This window comes from Lontra canadensis, unplaced genomic scaffold, assembly GCF_010015895.1.
Source record: "Lontra canadensis isolate GAN:19392208 unplaced genomic scaffold, GSC_riverotter_1.0 scaffold153, whole genome shotgun sequence".
NCBI classification, from domain to species: domain Eukaryota; kingdom Metazoa; phylum Chordata; class Mammalia; order Carnivora; family Mustelidae; genus Lontra; species Lontra canadensis.
The window spans coordinates 2720991-2740410 of record NW_022631147.1 but is presented as its reverse complement, the minus strand read 5'-3'; the positions used below and the strand labels follow the sequence as shown (position 1 = coordinate 2740410).

Here is a 19420-nt window from a genome sequence, read left to right as displayed (position 1 = left end):
CGTGCGGGGGGATAGAGAGGAGGAAGGGAGTGGCGACAGCCTATTTCTTTACCTTTTGCATATACCATTGAGATTCTGGCAAAGCCTGAGTCTGCAGGTAGCAACAGCGCCCTGAGGACGGGAACCACGTGCCAGTTTCAGAGGCGCACTTAGATCTGTTGCCCCCGAGACTGGGGTCCTATGGCTAGGGCTGAAGGGCCGCAGCCCCCGCCCTCCCATGTGCCCGCCCAGCCACCGGCGGCGGCGCCGCTGCTTCAGCTGCGGCCGCTGCTGTTGCCCGCGCTGACGGTGCGGCTGGCGCGCGGGGGCTGTGGCGCTGCGGGGCTGCGCGCCCGGAGCGGGGCTTGGGGGCCCGGGCCGGCCAGGGGACGCTGGCGCCGGGGGACACACCAGCATGAGGCGGAGGTGAGGACCGGGGTTCGAGACCTAGACCGGCCCCAACCGTTCCGTGGGGGCCGCATCCCACCCGCGCCCTGAGCGCAGGGTTTCCGGGGCCCCCAAGGGTGACTCCAGAGACGGCGAGAGCCGCGACCAGACCTGTGGCTGAAGACCTTACCCGGGGCAGCCGGGAGGGCTGGGGACCCGCCGTGGGCGCTTGGCGCCTCCTTCTGGCGGCCCCTTCGAGCCCTTTTCCTAGCGGGGCGGCGGAGTGAACGAGGAAGCCCCTCCTCGCGCTTCTCCGGCTCTCCAGACCCGTGTCCTTGACCTGCAGGAGTTGGATGTTCGGTCAAGTGCGGCCGCGCGTGCCCAGGAGTTCCAGGGGAGGCTAGCACTGGGGGAGGCCAGGGGATTGGGGAGGCTTCCAGCGTCTTGTGGGAGTGGGAAGGAGAGTGGCTGGGACTGAGTGTTCTGAGGAAGCTTTGGGGGCGGGGGCGAAGATCTCTTATCTAAACCCGGGGGGGGGGGGCCCCGAGGCTTGGGGATGGGGTGCGTCCTGCCCTGGCGCCCAGGCCCAGCCTCCGGGCCATTGGCCTTCCACTCGAGCTGGGGTATGGGACTCCTCTGTTGCACCGTGGCCAGGCGAGCGCTGGCTTCCAGGGGGGTAGATCCTGTCTTGATCTGGAGTCTAACAGAGGCTGAGTGTGGATTGCTGGGTCTCTCTGGGCAGGTGGCCATGAGAACCACGAAGTGCTTTTTGCCTTTTGTTTTCTTAGGGTAGTGGTGGACTGGGTGAGATGATGGCAGCCACATACGTCACTTATCTATGAGCCATCCCCCCCTTGCCTAACTGCCTTACAAGGTGATAGTGTTATTGGAGGTCTGTGTGGTACAACTGTAAATTCCTGGTTTAAAAACCACCTCGAGGAGCCCTTACACACATCAGAGACTTGCCTTGTGTTAGCAGAAAGCCAGACGTAGTGATAGCCTTTGCAGGTTCTGGCATGGATGGTAAACTAGTCATCACAATTCTTTGTTGGGCCCCTCAGGCGAGGCCTCTACCTCATCCCATTAAGGGGCATGGATTAGCCCTATGTCTTCGCTGGTTTTTTCTCCGGAGGTTTAATTCAGGGAAAGCGTTTCCAAGAATGCATGCAGATCACAGTTACATTCTTTTAATGTTTGGTGTTTAACACAGACATTAATTAAGGTTAACCTGAAGTGCGTTAAGGCAGAGAATTGTGAAAAGTATCTTTTTAAAATAAGGCTTATTATTACTTTATTCTTTTTTTAGTGGGTTGTAGATGGAGAGAATGGCATTTAAACATCAGAACATCAGTATTTGGTCCCATTTGACAGTTTACTGTGTGGACAATCATGTAGGATGATGGTTTGTACCCCAAGGGTGAGAATGAGTTGGGTTTTATAGTGAGAAAGGTATCTTATTTTGCATTGTTGCTGCCGGCAGGGAGGCTTTGCCCTCTCATTACCTGGCCACCCAGATGCCAATTCATTATTGTGGTTGCTTTCTCCCCGTGAGCACACCTGTAAAGAGCCGGAAGAGAATAGTATACATTCTGGGTTTGATTGTCAAATGTACTCTCAGATCAGAAATTTGGCTCAGATTGTTTTAGCCCTTAGTGAATTCTTATTGTGCTCTATGTTTTAAACATTTTTGAGCTTTTTTTGATAGTATATTATATATTCCTATATTCCAGAATTATAGGAAAAACGTGGTTTGAGTATTCCTCTTGCAAACAATCTTTAGGAATGTGGACCTGGTTCCTATCCAATTTACAGATAAGGAACTAGGGTTTGGTAGGACCCTAAGTCGAAGGAGTGAGAACAAGGCTGGTACTCAAACCTGGGCTGTCAGATCTCGAAGTGTGTGCTCTTAAATCCCAAGCTTTAGTGGTGACTAAAGGGCAGATGTCAGTCCCTAACTCTTGTTGCTGGTGCCTCCCTGGGGCCTGATGGCACTGTGATTGTACTGGGCCTTTATTTTTCATTGACGTAAAGTTTTCACACCCTGGAATTTTTCTCAAGCCAGGGGCATTCTTCTAGCCAGATGTAGGGTCGTTACTTTAGAAAAAATATTCAGAGCCGAAAAGGCATCTATATTTGGAGAGTAGGAAGTACTTAATAAGACCAGAAGGTAAGAATAGGGACAGAGAGAATCAAGGTGGTTTGTGGGCAGGAAATTTGTGATTTTCTAACCCCGGGGATATCTTTAGTACCCAGGCTTTTTAAACTTAGGCTGTGCATTGAAATTGTAAACTTGGAGACAGGGCAGCACTGGGCTAAAATCTGTGTAGTAAGGCTCTCAGTTTCTCGTTTAGATGGCAAAGTTGAAATTCTGATTCCTTTCCAGGCTTTAGCTTCTACAAATAATGCAGTAAGTTATGGGAATGATGGGGATATTGTTTGGAAATTCACCTAAACTCTTTGTGGACTTCCCCTTCCTTTCATGCTTCCCTAGCCCATCTTCAGTTCCACTTTTTCAGAATTCAGCTCTGATCCTGTGGAGTTGGAATGGTGGACGGTGTCAGGCTCTGCGATGCTTGGGATATACCAGTGGATAGAACATCCCTACCCCCGTGGCCTCTGCTGTACATGACTTGCTGTTGTCATGGTTTGGGCTTTAGCTGTCTTTGGATAAAAACTGGGGATGGAGGACAGGGAAACCATCACTACAAACCCTGCAATTCATTGACTTGTCATTGTGGAGTCAGAATTTCACAGAGAAAACTGCCAACTGCCACAATTTACAGAAAATGAACAGTGGTGATAATCAGATTACTAGAAGGGTGGTGAAGTAGGACTATTGGTTTGTACCTTGCTGAAAGGGAGAAGAAAGGCAGGAGTTTCTGGTAAGTATTAAGTTTTGTGATAAGAACAGCTGGGTCTCCCTGCATCCCTCTTGCATGGCTTGCTCAGTGTCTATCACAAGAAAGGAGAAACGAGCATGTCTTGGTGTGTGAATGGAAGCCAGGAAAGGAGTCTTTCTGCATTAGATAGGTCTACAGAGGTCTGTTTAATTGTATCTCCAATGAAGGATCTGGTTTGGTTAACTCTGGAAGGAGAGAGACAGCGAGTGGTTAACTAGTAGCTTTTATTGACTTCTTTACTATTTTAAATAATAACTAAAAGGCAGAGTGAAACTTTAGTCCCAGCCTTGTCCTCTCTTCTTTCCTGCTTCTTTTCCGTTGTTGATTTACATAAGTATGGAGGAAGGCTGAGTTTGGGGAGTTCTTCTCTATGTCATTGTTGGAACCTGAGAAGAGAGGAGGGGCCGAGTAACCATCCGAGGGAAGATCAAGAGTAGCAATACTTCTAGCTTCTGTAGCTCCTCTGGATTACACAACAAACCTTCAGCACAAACTGCTCCCAGCCTACAAAACTCTGACTTGTGAAGGTCCCAGCTGCACTCTTCCCTGTCTTCCCCCCAAGCTTCACCCACCTTCACCACCAAAGCCGCCTTCGATTGAGAATTGTTGGGTTTGTGAGTGGAAAAGGAAAAGAAGCGGGGAGAGTAACACAAGGATGATAATGACGTTAGCACTGGTAGCAGCAGCAGACACTTAGAGACAATTGACTGTGTACCAGGCTCTGCGTGGATGAACTCATTCAGTCCTCATAGCAGCCGTGGATGGTAGGTGCTGTTCCAATCCCGGCTTTCTGCATGAGGAATTCAAGGCCCAGGGAGTAGTGACTTACTGAATGTCTCACTTAGTGGTGGAGACGGACTGCGGACTTAGGTATTTGGTTCCAGATTTGTGCTCTCATGGACCAGTTAAGGGCAGCTGACTTGGGTAAACTTGTACCTAAAAGAGTTTTCTCTGGCCTGAAGGTTGCCTTTCCTCTCTTACAACCTCCCTTCCATTTTTACATTTAACCCCCTCTTTATTGATCTGAAATGCTATAGGAGAGATGCATTTAGGTTAAGTGGTATATTCCTTTAAAATTGGGACAGAGACAGAGAAGGTAATTCTGAATCATGTAGAGGGGCCTAGGTGGGCTTCCAAAAAGGATACCTAAGACAGTGTACAGAGACTTCAGGGACCCAGAGGCTGGACCATGGGATCTAGAAAGAGTACTCATTATAGCACTGCTCCCAGAAAAGATGAGGAACCTTTCCTTTCCCGCCTCTACCTTTTTGCTTGGCATGGGTTGCTGATTCCCAAGACCTAGAACGTGAGCAAATCCTCTCATTGCCCTAGCTCAACTACTTTATGGATGATTTTAGTTTCATTTTCTTACTTAATTAAATAAACTAGTCTTGGGTCCTCATCATGTTTGGAACAGAACCTTTTACCCAGTTTGGTCATAACTGGTCAGGGTCATTTATTTCCCTGTGAAAAAGGAAAAGGGAAGTATTGTGACTAGTGGCAAGGACATGTGTCATTTTGTTTCCAAACAGGTTTTTCTCAAAACCAGACTTGCAGAGGAAGGGGGAAAAAAATCAACCCCTGCCTTTGGCATTTTAAGCATCTTTAGACAAGTGAGTCCTGTGGACAGTTAGGTAGTAATACTTACTGAGTGTTACTGTGGGCCAGATACTGTGCCAAATGCTTTAATACACACACACATCATATCTAGTCTTCAGGTAGACATTCCTATTTTATCATAGGAAAAATGTTCCAGAGAGGGTAAGGTCCATAAACCCAGTAACTTGCAGAGGCTTGATGACTCTGAATCACCTCGTCAGAAGGAGCGAAAGGAAGAGAAAATGGGGAAGAAAAAGACAGTATTGGGCAGGGGAAAGAAATTCACAAGATGGCAACATGAATCAGCCTCCAGTATTTACTGTATATCTCAATGTACAGTAGGTGTACTGGGTAGGGCACCAAGAAGCCTATGGACTCCAACCACCCTTGGGGAGCCAGGGAACAAAGAAGTTTCAGAACCTAAGAGTATTAGGTTACACGCTGGGACTTGGTTTTAGTATGGATTTATTGAGTGAGTACTATATAATAAAGCAAGTGCCAGGTACTAAAACAATGTCTACCTCTGAGAGGTCACCAGATTTCTTAAGGCAAGCTGACATGAATCCAGAAAACCATAGTGTGTTATGATAAGTGACTTCACTGGCCAGGGAGCCCTGCACATGGAGTGGTGGGGAAAATTTATACTTACTGGCAAAATATTTCTTCTTGATTCATGTTCATTTCATGCACATAAGATTGAGAATTTCTGAAATTTACCCACCCCTGTGGCTATTGTTTCTGGAATGTTTGTGTTTTAGCAAACAGAGGATCTCTTTGCAGGTCCTCTCTGAGGACCATCCCTACACCTTGGTTGCAGGAAAGGCTGGGGCCACCTCCCTTTCCTGCAGGTTGCCCTTAGATCCATCACTGCTGCAGATCTGTTGGGTTTGGTGCGCTTGTCCTTGCATAATCACTGCTCACTTGGAGGTATAGGTGCTCCAACAGACCAGTAGCCCTTGCTAAAAGAGCATATTGCTGGGCTGTGCCCTTTCCAGGTGTTCTAACAGGGGTGAGAGCAGTCCTGGGCATGATGATGCTTTACCAATGCCTTGGGAATTAGATCAGACCATGTTACTACTGTGGCTCCTTTCTAACTCTAAGACCACATTACTGTGCCAGCAGTGACCTGGGCTCCCAGGGTAGCCTTGTAGTGATTGGTATCCGCCAGCCCTCCTACTCCTCCATCTTCCTTCCATATCTTCTTGTCATGTGCTATATTTGAAAGCTGATATATTGTGGGAAAAGGCCTAATGGGGCTTCTTATTGCTTGAAATGCTTAGTGAGATTATTTTTGTTTGTGTTTTAATATTTTATAAGGCCTTTGGATCACTATGATCAGGTCCATTCAAGTAGAAAGTTCGTACGTCTCCTGGACATTAAGTTGACTCAGTTTGGTAATAATACTTAGGATCCTTCACGTGCTGCTCATGAAAAGCTCTCTCTGTCCAGACCAGTGGCTCCAGAGAAGGGTTCACCAGTTTAAAGGTATGCCTTGCGTTAGGCATAGTTGATGTATGGAAGTTGTATTGACCTCCAAAATATAATAGTGTGTGTCTGTACTTCTTAGCTTTAAATTTAATTCTTCAGAGTAAAGGAATTTTGCAACAGAATTCTCTCTCTAGGTATTTAAAATTTTACTTTTTCTGTGTACAACTTTTTCGGGCAGTCTGATATTCCACCATTGGTGGAAATGACTGCATCACTTACCTGCTGGGACCCTCCCCAACCACCAGTGTGCATGCAGCTGCAGAGCCACGGGAGTTCCTGGGCTCTGCCTTTACAGGTTCCCAGGACTATCACCCCGGCTTGTTGGTGTGACAGACAGAACCAGATGGGCATATCCTGGCACTGCCTGGATGGCCAGCTTTGGCTTATGCAGTATTCAGTTGCATACCAGGATTTATCTGGACCATCTCTGTCTGTGCTGCCTCACTGGGCTCCATGCACACTTTTCTTTCATGCTTGTCTCCAGGTTATTTCTGCAGGCTTTCATGAGGCCCAAATGCTTGGCCAAAGGCGATAGGCAAGAAAATGCAAGGTGAAGTGTAAATTGTTCCTGGCTAGTGGGCCGAGGGCTTTTGGCTAAAAACCTTGCATACATTGGAGTATGGGACAAGTGACAAAGGAACTAATATATCAGGAGTCTACTTCATAAAAACACTTGATGACATAATCTTTGATTCTTAAATAACAGTTAAGTATATGGTGCCCACTTAACAGATTGGGAAATATGAGACTCAGGGAAGTGAGATGACTTGCCTGATCGATATCTCTCATTTGGTGAATGGTGGAGCTAAATTAGATTTAAAAGACCAAAATGTGGAGTGGTTAAGATCATGAACACCAGAGGGGCACCTGGGTGGCTCAGTCAGTTAAGCATTTGCCATCAGCCCAAGTCATGATCCTGGGGTCCTGGGATCGAGCCCCACATTGGGCTCTCTGCTCAGTGGTGAGTTTCCCTCACTCTCTCTCTCTCTTCCTGCCACTCTGCCTACTTGTTCTCTCTCTCTCTGTCAAATAAATAAATCTTTAAAAAAAAAAATGAACATTGGAACTAGACTGTTCTACAACATTTACTAGGGTTTGTGACTTTGGGTGTGTACTTTAACCTCCTTGGGCCTCAGTTTCTTAATCTGTGCAGGGGCACAACAATCCTATTCACTTTATTTGGTATTAAGCATGTGGAATTCTGCCAGGTACCTATTGAGCATCCTATTTATTAGCTGTACTGTTAGTGACTGTTGCTTATGAACCTTGGAGCTAAATACTGAGACACTGGGTTTCTTCTCCTCCAGGGACAGAGCATGTGTAGGTTCATGCTTAATATCAAAGTACCCACAAATGCCCCCTGCTCTCAACCATTAGCAACTATTTAGACTTCCTGGAATAATTTGTTCATTAATTTGTCATCTGCTGGGCTCTTCTTCTTCCTGTTGCAGGGCACAGATTTGTAGAAATGTATGACCTTACCCTGTTCTTGATGAATGCATCTGCTTCAGAAGATACAGTATAATTGTAAAAAAAAAAAAAAAAAAACACGTCTGGGGGAAGAGGAAAGAAAAGCAGTGACATACCAAAGTGGCACAGGCAGGTGACTCCAGTTGTAAGGACAGTAACCACAGCTGACCCTTGAATAACATGGGTTTGAACCGTGTAGGTCCACTTACATGCAGCTTTTTTTTTTTTTTTTTTTTTTTTTTGTAAGTGCAGTCTGGTACTACAAATGTATTTTTCCTATGATTTTCTTCATAACATTTTCTCTGGCTTACTTTATTCTAAGAATATAGTGCATAATGCATATAATATACAAAATACATCTTAACTGTTTATCAGTAAGGCTTCTGGTCAACAGTAGGACACTATTGGCTAAGTTTTGGGGGAGTCAAAAGTTATATGCAGATTGGGGTGCCTGAGTGGCTCAGTGGGTTAAAGCCTCTGCCTTCGGCTCAGGTCATGATCCCAGAGTCCTGGGATCGAGCCCTGCATCGGGCTCTCTGCTTAGCAGGGAACCTGCTTCCTCCTCTCTCTCCCTGCCTGCCTCTCTGACTACTTGTGATCTCTATCAAATTAAAAAAAATAATAATAACAACAACAACAACAAAAAAGTTATATGCAGATTTTCAATTGTGGGGAGATTAGCACCCTCAACCTTCCATTGTTAAGAGTCAGCTATATTGTCCATCCTGCAAGTTAGATGGTACAGTATCCTCCCTGCTTTGTAGATGCGGACTCAGAGATACAAGTGTCTTGTCCAAGGGCACACAGCAGGTGAGTGGGAAGAGCCTGGGGTTGGAACCCTAGTTGACACTGACTCACCTGGGCCCGGTCATTGGTAAGTTCGTCCAGGTGCTGCTGTGAGCAAAGCTTGGGTTGAGAGTGAGCAGGATGCTTTCCCAGCAGTGAGGAGGCCAGCCTGACTGGCTTGCAGTTGAGTTCAGGGTTTGTGGACTGCTGTGCCACGTTCTGTCTGGGTGTTGGGAGATGAGTAAGACATGTTCCTTGCCCTCTTGGAATTGTACTGTAGCTGGGGAGACAGACACACAAATAGATGATTTCAGTGTAGTGTGGTAAGAGCTGTGATGAGGGTAAGTATAGGGTGCTGTGGAAGCCGAGGGAAGGGAACCAGGAAATGCTTCCAGAGTCTTGAAAAGGTAGGCTTAGCTGCTGAAGGCAAGAAGAGTTTTCTAAAAGGCAGAGGGCCGCATGAACAAAGGCATAGCCTTTGTGGGCTTTTCTTGCTAAAAGCAAGTTTATTCACCTGTTCTGATGGATACTACGGGACCAGGTGAAGTTTATAGGCAACACCAGAGGTGTTGGAACACAGAGTTCCAACACTTAGTGTGGAAATAGTGTCTTGTGTCCGTTAATCTGGTGGAGGCGGGAAAGATGAAAGTCAAGCAAGACCACCTGTGGGAGGGGTTGGCAAACTTTTCTCTGTAAAGGGCCAGAAAGTAAGTATTTTAGGTTCAGTGGGCCATGTGGTCTCTGATGCAGCTACTTAGCAGCCTAGTGGGAAAGCAGCCGCAGACAATTGGTAAACAAATCGGCATGGCTGTGTGCCAACAAAGCTTTACTTGCGACCCTCCAAATTGAATTTCATAAAATGCTCACATGTCTCAAAATAGTCTTGATTTTTCTCCCTTGAGCCATTTAAAAATGTAAAACCCTTCTTTGTTTGCAGGTTGGATTTGTCCCACAAGTCCTGGTTTGCCCACCCTGAGTGGTAGTAATTCGGGTGTGACATGACAGGGAACTGAAACAGGTAGTTGGCAATGGAAATAGAGAGGAAGGGACTTGATGCCAAAGACATTTTGGAAAGAGGACACTGATTAGATGGAAGAGATAAGGGAAGAAAAGAGCCCCAGATGATGATGAAGCTTCAAGTTTTGTGGCTTCCCACCCTCTTTTTGGTAAAATTGGCCCCATTTTTCATGTGCTGAGAATATGACTTGATTCGGGAGAAAAACCTGAGAGCATGACTTGATGCTAGAGAAGAGGCCAGAGATAGCAGCTGCCCTATGTGATCCCTAACTTCTGTCAGCATTGTTAATTGTTCCAGTTTCCCCAAGAGCGTCACTGTGCCAGACCCCTCTGCTGCCTTGGCCTCTGGGTGCTTTAGGTGAGAGATGGCTCCTGCTATAACTGGGAGAGCATGGACACCTGTTTGACGGGGCACAGGTGAAGTTCCTTTGTTGGAGAACTTCCTTTTATATACTTTCACACAGAGAAGTTGCAAGAGCAGCCGCCTTCTGTTATCTAGGTCTATTAAATGAGATTTTAGTAATTATTTACATTCTGTCCCATTCGCTGTTTTATTCTCTCCCCATTCTTCTCCCATTTTTTCCTGACCCATTTGAAAGTTCGTGACATCCTGCCCCCTTTTGCCACTAAATACTTCAGCATGAATTTATCAAGGAAAAGGTAACCACAGTGTGGTGGTCAACATCTAATGGTGGTTTTTGGAGCTAACACACCTCTAATAGCTGTTACTCATAGACTATCTGCCATATGTAAGGAATGATGCTGTCATTCCCCTGACAGTTGCAGACACAGACACCTACCTGGCTTTGGGGACCCACACTTCCCTCAGTAGCAGTTCTCTAGGACTCATGCTTGGGCTGGTCACTGGGTTTCTCCAAAAGGAGAAGCAGCCCCAGGGCTGCAAGGTCACTTGGTGTCTTGAGCTGCTGAGCTGCCGGAGGGCAGGCACTTTACTACTGCCATTTCCTGATGCCTTCATGAGAAAGCTCTTCTCTGAAATGGAGCACAGCTGCCACAGCACCCAAACTCTCACTTATGGTTACAAACACATTCTTTCTCTTGGATTTTTTCTCCTCCATTGCTCCCCAGCCTATGGAAAATGATTGTTTTAGAGTGGATTTTGTTCCAGGCCTGATCTGGGGGAAAAAAAAAAAGAAATTGGAGTCCTTTATTTTGGGAATAAAATAGGAGGGAAAACTATATTATCTTTTCTGACTTAAAGCAAAAGGGGATTTTCTTTTTTCCAGACTGAAACCAGAAATAGGGAAATATTTGATGCATACTCCTTAGTTCCTTATCAGTAGTGATAGTTTGTTGTGTTCCATAGGAACTATGGAAAAAGGAATCTGGAAATTCTGCCCCCAATGAGAAAGGAATAAAGGGAAGGCTTTTATCTTAGGTGTAATATGGGTGTCTCATTCCATTTACCTAAGTGATGTATGACTTAACTGAATGCTTGGTCTTTGCCAGTGTGGATGTGATTGGGACCCTTCACTGTGTTCAGTCATTACTGACCTTCAGAGAGCCCATTCTTGAGATCCAGGACATCTGAAATCTGAGTCAGGAGTCTTCAGAGCCTTAGATCTTGGAGGCCTTGTCCTGGCCTTGGGGTGGGGGGCGGGTCACAAAGGAGGATGAAGGTGTCAGGTGCCTCTGCATTCCTTGATCTCCCAATCTACATGAGAAAACCTTGACTCAGCTGTTGTGCAGTTAGCTCAAGTGAATCACTTAATGGTTTTGTGTCATGGTTTTGCCATTTGTAAAGTGGAGAGATATTGTCTCTTAGCCATTTAGAGGACACCCTGGAGGGGCACCTGGGTGGCTCAGTTAATTAAGTGTCTGCTTTTGGCTCAGGTCATGATCCTAGGGTCCTGGGAACAGAGCCCCATGTCGGGCTCCCCCCCTTGGGAGGGTGAGGGGGTTGGAGGGAGAAGCCTCCTTCTTCCTCTCCCTTTGCCCCTCCCCCTGCTTGTGCTCTCTCTTGCTCTCAAATAATTAAATCAAAATTTTAAAGGAGCATCCTGGAGATAAAATTAGAGTATAACATTTGCAGGTGTGCTTGGAAACAAACTACGAGTACTTTTTACATGCTGACATTTTCATAGGAGCACCCTTAACACAGGTGGAGGTTACTGCTTACCGCTAGTATAGGAGGACTGATGGTCACAGATGTCCAAAGCTGCCCTCACGGGATCTGCTTGTCTTTTTTTGTGGTTTATGGAATCCACAAAGGCAAGGCAGGCAGATTCAGTAAACAGTCACTTAAAAGTACTAGGGACATACAAAGAGGGTAGAAGTCACAGGCTCTGTTCGTAGAGTTCACAGTTCATCTGGGGAGTCAAGATAAATAGTAGAAGAGCAGTTAGTGAACAGCAAGCAAATACAGAGAATCCATGTATGTAAACCATATATTCTGCTGCTCAAAAAGCAGTGGGTATTATTCCCCTTGCTCCCTGTGCTCTAGCTTCTTCTGGGTGTCGTGCTGTTCCTTGGACATCCCAGGCACGCCCTGCCTCAGACCTTTCCCCAGACTGTTTGGTCTCTGTGAAGCAGGCTTCCCTACGGTGTACACAGTTGACCCCCTTAGTCTCTGCCTGCCTTTGGTCACATGTTACCTTCTTTATGAAAGCTACTCATGCCACCCAGTCTGAAATTTCAGTGTGTCCCCAGTATTCTAAATTCCTTTCATCCTGCTTTTTCTTTTTTACCAGAGTACTTAAACCACCCTCTAGCATGTTTTACTTCCGTTTATGGAGAGGCACAGTAGCCTGGGCTCTGGGACCAGACTGCTTTGGTGTAAGTCTTGGCTTCACCACTTACTTCTTATGTGAACTTGGGTAGATTATGGAACCCTTTTAGTCTTAGTTTCCATATTTGTAAGAATAATACCTAACTCAGAGAATTTTTTTGAGGATCAAATGAATTGATATTTATTGAATGCTTAGCCTAATACCTGTCATGAAGTAAGCACTATATGAGTGTTTGATGAATAGTTTTTATTGTCAAATGAAAAACTGCATGAGGTCACAGAGCTTCATCTGTTTTGTCCTCTAATGTATCCCTAGCATTTAGAGCAGGGCCAGGCAGGAAGCAGGCAGTAAGTACATGTTCAGCGAATGAAGAGGCTGTGGAGAAGTTGGTCTGGAAAGGGGAGTACTGAGGTGCGGGCAGCGCTGTGGATGACAGGCCAACCTGGGATCCCATTCCAGCCAGCTCTGCACACTGTAATCTTGGGCCAGGGTCTCAATCTCTCCAAGGCTTGAGCTCTCGCTTCCCTTGCAGAGTTGTTAGCAGAATTAAAGAATATACATTTAAGGGCCAAGCACGATACTGGCCTGGCTGGTAGCAGATGGTCCATAAATGTTAGTTCTTTTCCTTCCTCAGCACCCCTGGAAGAAGTGAGTCAGTGAAGGAAGCTGGTTGTTAGGGAGGAGCAGGGGAAATCCTGAGTCTCGGTGCAGAGAAGGGGAACAAAAACAAGATATTCGATAAAGATGTGACCATCACCAACACGCTGGACTGAAGTGCTTAGTTAGAAGGGGCTGTTCCTTGTCAAACTTTGATGTTAAGATGAGAAGTGTAGGGTTTTGTTTGTTTTGTTTTTTGTAACTTTGTTTTGCTGCAATTTCAGAAAAGTGCAAGCATAGTGTAAAGAACTCTTTTTTACACAGAACCATCAGTTTCCATTTTGCACCATTTGCCTTTCATATTTTTTCTTTCTCTCCATATGAATTAAAGACATTGTATTCCTTATCCACTAAATAGTTAAGTGTTTATCTCCTAGGAAGAGGAATATCCTCTTAGATTTTTGATAGGAAGCTTTAGGTTCTTAAATAGGGTAGTGGCACTCTGTGAAAAGTACCTGGGGAAGGTGGGCTGGAGGCCGATGGGCAGGCAGTTTCGGGTAACTTCCCCTGGTGGATAGTGAAGACATATTGATGAACAGAAATGGGAAAAGGGAGATAGACCTAGGAGATATATAGGGAGTCTTGGGTTTGTTACAGCTGGGAACAAGGTGAAAATGATAACCAAGGGGAAAGGAGGGCTCATATGTAGCAGGGCTGTGGTCTGGGGAGGAGAGCAGCATGCATAATATGAAAAAGCAAATTCAGCTTTATTTTATGCTTGGGAAAATGAAACCTCACTCCTGGCTTCGTTCATGTTATTCAGTCTACAGAAGATAAAGGTCCACCAAATCCTGGCTGATGCAGTAGAGTCTATCTCCTACATTCTTAGAGGAGCAGCTGTGACAGGCTTGTATTGTCAAAGGCATAGAGATACACAGTGTGATCTGAAGGACACTGCAGTTGCTGAGAGCTGGGGAAGTACTTTAGGCTTTGTTTGCCATGAAAATAGTTAAGTAGAGACGAGCATTCAGATAGTCCGATGGAGATCTAGGAGTTATTAGTGACAAAGACAGTTGATATTGAGTGGGGACAATGATGAGAAGCCAGGGACCAAAACCAGCTTTGGTGAAGTGATCTATAGCGAACCAAGGAGAGGGACGAAGACCAGAGAAAGAAACTTAAAGGGAGGGTAACAACAGTAATGTAAAAAGAAGTAGCATTAGGAGGACCCAAACTGAGCTAAAAGAGATCCAGGGAGTCGGTAAGTAAGCTCCCAGCAGTTCCCAGTGCCAGCCCAGTACCTTCTGGGGCCTGGAGATACTTGCTGGGCTCTGTTTTTTCCAGAGTAGGAGCCAGAACTCATGAGCTTTAAGGAACACCCTGTGAATAATGCCACCCAGGGTGCTAAACCAAATTAGACTGTTAAAGGATTTTAAATTAACTTCCCAGTGCCTAAGTGTGTTGTGGAAGAAATCTCAGGGAGAATTTATCAAAAATATCTTACTTCTGAGCTTATAGTAAGTATTAAAAGATCTCCTCCTTGAAGATAATGTGTTACCTGGAGCATTCTGCTATTCTCTCTGACATTCAGAATTCTCAGATACAGTAAAATCTTGTTAGAGGAAAGTCTTGATTCCCTCTAGAAGAGCAGACTCTTAAGTAACTGTAAGAGATCATGCTTTCTTTCCACGAATATGCATGAGTGCCTTTTGTGTACTAAACACTGGGAATATAGTAGTGAGTCATGGCCTGCCTTTACCTTGTTAAATTTTCAGGAATTTTGCAGGTTGGTTGATAAGTACAGCCATTAAAAGTTCTATAAACTTATAATTGAATAAATTATATTAAAAACAAGGGTAATAAATACTCAACATTCATCTCTTCCTCATTAATTTAGCACAAACAATGCTCTGTGTCTCTTCTATCCATATGGTTGAGATACTATGTAATAGTGAGCTATGGTGCATTTCTTCCCAGCTTGGCGCCCATGCTAAGAGATGTCAAGTTGGTAGCTTGAAATTGACCATGATGGAAGTATATATTCCATGGAAACAAACGGCACTAAAAACCAGGGCCTGATTTATTTTGTTCATTGCCTAAGAAAGTGATGGAGAAAATGTTAACATTTGCTGTTCAAACCTAGTGTTTCTTGTTTTTTTTTTTTTTTCCTAAGATTTATTTTTAAGTCATCTCAGTACCCAATGTGGGGCTCGAACTCACAGCCTCAAGATCGAAAGTTCCATGCTCTACCGACTGAGCCAGCCAGTCACCCCCAAACTTAGTGTTCCATGTCTACAGCTATTTTACTGTGAATTAATATGAGAAATTGATGAAAGATTCATCTAGTGTTTGAAAGCTAGGGTCCAGTTCAGCAAGGAAGTTGCTCATATCCTGTTTGATATACATACATCTTTCTTGTTCCAATTTTATTTTGCTCCTTAAAGTAAAAGAAAATATCAACATTCTCCTATTAGTTGAATCCATGAGTTGGTTATAGATATATGAGTTAGACAAAAATCTGTGACAGCATTCTGTAAGAATCAATTGGCTATATGGAATTTACAGTAGAGAGTATTATATATTTTATTACTATATACTTTAGTATATATTTATTACTATTCTGTGTATTTTGTTACTGTTGTACGCTACACATTTTTATATCCGTAAAATTTATTATTAAAATTATTGAAATTTATTATAAATGTAAATATATGTTCACATAAATATACCTGTAAAGACATGAGCATGTTTTGGAGACTAGGCGGTTAAGCATTTACCAGCACCCCGCCCTAGTCAGTTAAATAAACACTGCCTTCATGGTGTTCACAGTTCAGTGGGGGAGACAAGTGTAGTCACGGAGATAACTAAGTCTGTGAAGGACCTGCAGGAAGGATCAGTGCAGGGTCCAGGGAAAGTGTGGGACAGAGTACTTCATCAGGGCTGGAGTGGGGACGTGGAAAAGGCCTCCTGGGGAAAAGGATACATAAGTTGAGTACAGACAGCTGGCAGCTGGGGAGTGGAGGAGGGCCTGGGGCAGAGTGAACAGTTTAGGCCTGCGGGAGGTTTGTGAGCTTGAGGAGTAAACAAGCAGTTGGACTGAAGCAGAATGATAAGAAAGAAGGAGAGGGCAGTTCTGGAAAGAAAGGTGGGTGTGGACCACATTGTGTGGGTGCTTGCTGTAGATCATGTGAAAGTCGTGGTAACAATTTAAGGATTCTGCTTTTAGGCTGTTTGGCAACTGAGATGCCAGCATTATTTTGGCTGACTAATGTGGTTTAAGAAATGAGAAAAGAGGCATTAATAAATATTTTTATTATTTTAAATAATATATATGTTATAAAATAATATATAATATATTTTTATTATTTTAATAATATTTTTGTGAATAAATACTTAAAGTTGACAAATATGAATTTTATCCACTTATTATATGTAGGACTTGGTGCTAATGGTTTTCTTTCTTTTTTTTTTTTTTAATTTTTTTTATTAACATGTAATGAATTATTTGCTTCAGGGGTACAGGTCTGTGAATCATCAGGCTTACACAGTTCACAGCCCTCACCATAGACACATACCCTCCCCAATGTCCATGACCCCATCCCTTTCCCCCCATCCCCCAGCAACCCTCAGTTCGTTTCCTGAGATTAAGAGTCTCTTATGGTTTGTCTCCCTCCCCAGTCCCATCTGTTTCATTTTTTTTCCCCTCCCTACCCTCCCATCACCCCCCCCCCAAATTCCTCAGGTGCTAATGGTTTTCAAGGAGACAAATCGTTAACGCTGTCCTTACCCACCAGGAGTGTGTTGCACGGTGGGGGCGAGCAGAAACACCTACGATTAACTGTAGTATAAGGTGGCTTTAAACAAATGCTGTGGAGGAAGCAATTAATTCTGATTGTAGGATGGGGAAGGCCATATGGACAAGGCAGGATAGTTAGTTTTGCAATAATTTACTTGGGGGACTCCAGGAGAATATCCTGCTTTTGACCAAAGACTTTTACTGTCTCTATTTCCTGATTTATCCCCATCACCCACTGCCCTGGAGTTTTAGCTTACTTCATGAATGCCAGTTCTGCCTCCAACCAGGCTGCTAGAGAGGGACCACATCCCAGACTTCCCTCCCATTTCTTGGAGCATCTGACCTGGAGCTCATGTTATATGCCTTCAAGAAATATTTATTGGCTTTGTATGTTCACCAGCAAAGCATCTTAGAATACAGGTTTAGAAGAAACTTTAGACTGAAAATATCAGCTTCATGTGCAGGGGGTGTGCTGGGCTGGAGAAGGTGCTACGGCAGGGCTCCTGGCTCCTCTAGGCTGGGACTTGTCTCACGGAAGTCACTGAATGCAGTGGCGAATTCCTCTAATGAAATCTTTGGTGAAAGACTCAACATTTCTATTATCTTTATTTAACCAACATTTATTGAGTACCTACTGTGTGCCAGGACCTTGAGCTAGCCCTTGTTCTCAGTTGGGTTTTTTTTTTCTTTTTTTTTAACAGCTTTACTATATAATTCACATATCATACATTTCATTCATTCAGATTGTACAATTCAGTGGTTCCTAGTGTAATCAGAGAGTTTATAACCATCATTCCAATCAATGCTAGAACATTTTTGTCATCCCCCAAAGAGGCCGTCTACCCCGTAGCACTGACTCTTTACTTCTCTCCAGTGCCCCTCCTTCTTGGCAGCCACTAGTCAACTTTGCTGTCTCTGTAAATTTGTTTTTCTGGATATTTCATATAAATGGAATCATACAATATGTGGTCTTTTGTGAATGGCTTCTTTCATTTAGTATAGTGTTTTCAAGTTCATCCGTGTTGTAGCATGCATGAGAATTTCATTCCTTTTTATGGCCAAACATTCCGTTTTATGGATAGACTCCATTTATCCATTCAACAGTTCTGCTTTGGGCTATTTTGAGTAATGTTGCAGTGAATGTTCATGTACCAGTTTTTGTGTGGACATATGTTTTCATTTCTTTTGTTTATTTATGTACCTAGGGGTCAAATTGCTGGATCAGATGGTAACTCTGTGTTTAACATTTTGAGGAAGTGCCTACCTATTTCCAAAAGTAGCTGCACCATTTTGATTCCTACCAGAAATGTAAGGGTTCTAGTCTCTCCACATCTCATCCCCACTTGCTATTATCTGTCTTTTTTACTGTAGCCATCCTGGTGGATGTGAAGCCCTATTTCATTGTGGTTTTGATTTGCATTTCCGTAATGGTTAATGATTTTGAGTGTCTTTTCATGTGCTTTTTGGCCATTTGTGTATCTTCTTTGGAAAAATATCTATTCAAATCCTTTGCCCATTTTAAAATTTAGGTTACTTTTAATTATTGAGTTGTAAGAGTTCTTTATATATTCTAGATAAAGTTCCTTATCTGATACACGATTTGCAAATATTTTACCCCATTCTGTGGGTTGTCTTTTCAGTTTCTTGATGGCATCCTTCTTGCTTTGAAGCATAAAAGCTTAATTAATTTTGATGAGTCAAATTTGCCCTCAGTTCTTGAGTAAACCCAGATTTATATGACAGATTTCTATGCTTTCAGGTATTTGTTATATTTAACAAGTCTCTGTTGAATAGTTTATAGCCAGTTTTATAACCTTTACTACTTGCAACTTCTTAACGTTGGTGAGTTTGTTTTAGCTTTTATTTATTTTTTAATTTTTTAAAGATTTATTTATTTGAGAGAGAGAGAGCGTGCGAAGAGTGAACATGTGAGCACATGCTCATGAGCTGGGGGGTGGGGCAGAACGAGAGGGAGGGAGAGAGAGAGAGAAAGAGAGAGAGAGTCCAGGCAGGCTCCATGCTCATGGGGCTCCATCTCACAACCCTGAGATTAATGACCTGAGCCAAAATCAAAAGAATTGGCAGCTTAGCCAACTGAGCCACCGAGGTGCCCCTGTTTTAGCTTTTAGAAACTTAAAACCCTCTGAAAGCAAAGACTAAGGCGTATAGACTGTTTATAGCATTTTAATCACCATATCGCTGGTAAAAATACAGCCATAGGCTGATGACTACTGAACCCATTGGGGCCAGTCTTCTGGGAATAGTTGGATGTTGAACCGAAGAATATTGAGATTGTATTTAAGCACAGGCCAGGAAAATGGAGCATTGTTATTTCCTATTGTAATTTTAACTCCTTTGTGTTATCTAACAAGATTTTGGCTATATTTACTCTATAAGGCAAGGAATTTAATAATAAGTCCATCTGAGTTATGTAGATAAGTTAACAGAGTGAAATACTTAAACTATCTTCTACCTGCATCCCTACGGAATATTTTAGTTGTCTACCTTCTGCGTATATCGTTCAGACAGGACTAAAGACGTTTTACTTACATAATAATGTTAGTTCTGTTGCCTGTTTTATTTGTTACCTCCTCTGAGCCACCTAGCACTTCCGGGATGGTATATACTGTCTCCTGTCGATGAGGGAGCAA

At 43.9% G+C, this 19420-nt stretch overlaps 1 protein-coding gene across 7 annotated transcripts in view; it reads left to right on the top strand.

Moving 5' to 3' along the window:
* The first annotated feature begins 305 nt into the window (after positions 1-305).
* The window catches only part of MICAL3 (microtubule associated monooxygenase, calponin and LIM domain containing 3), a 194640-nt gene continuing 175525 nt past the window's right edge, over positions 306-19420 (top strand). For all 7 annotated transcript variants that reach the window (XM_032844447.1, XM_032844446.1, XM_032844444.1 and 4 more), the window contains exon 1: positions 306-405. The gene's annotated coding sequence lies outside the window, so the exon portion shown is untranslated. The remainder of the gene's footprint in view (positions 406-19420) is intronic.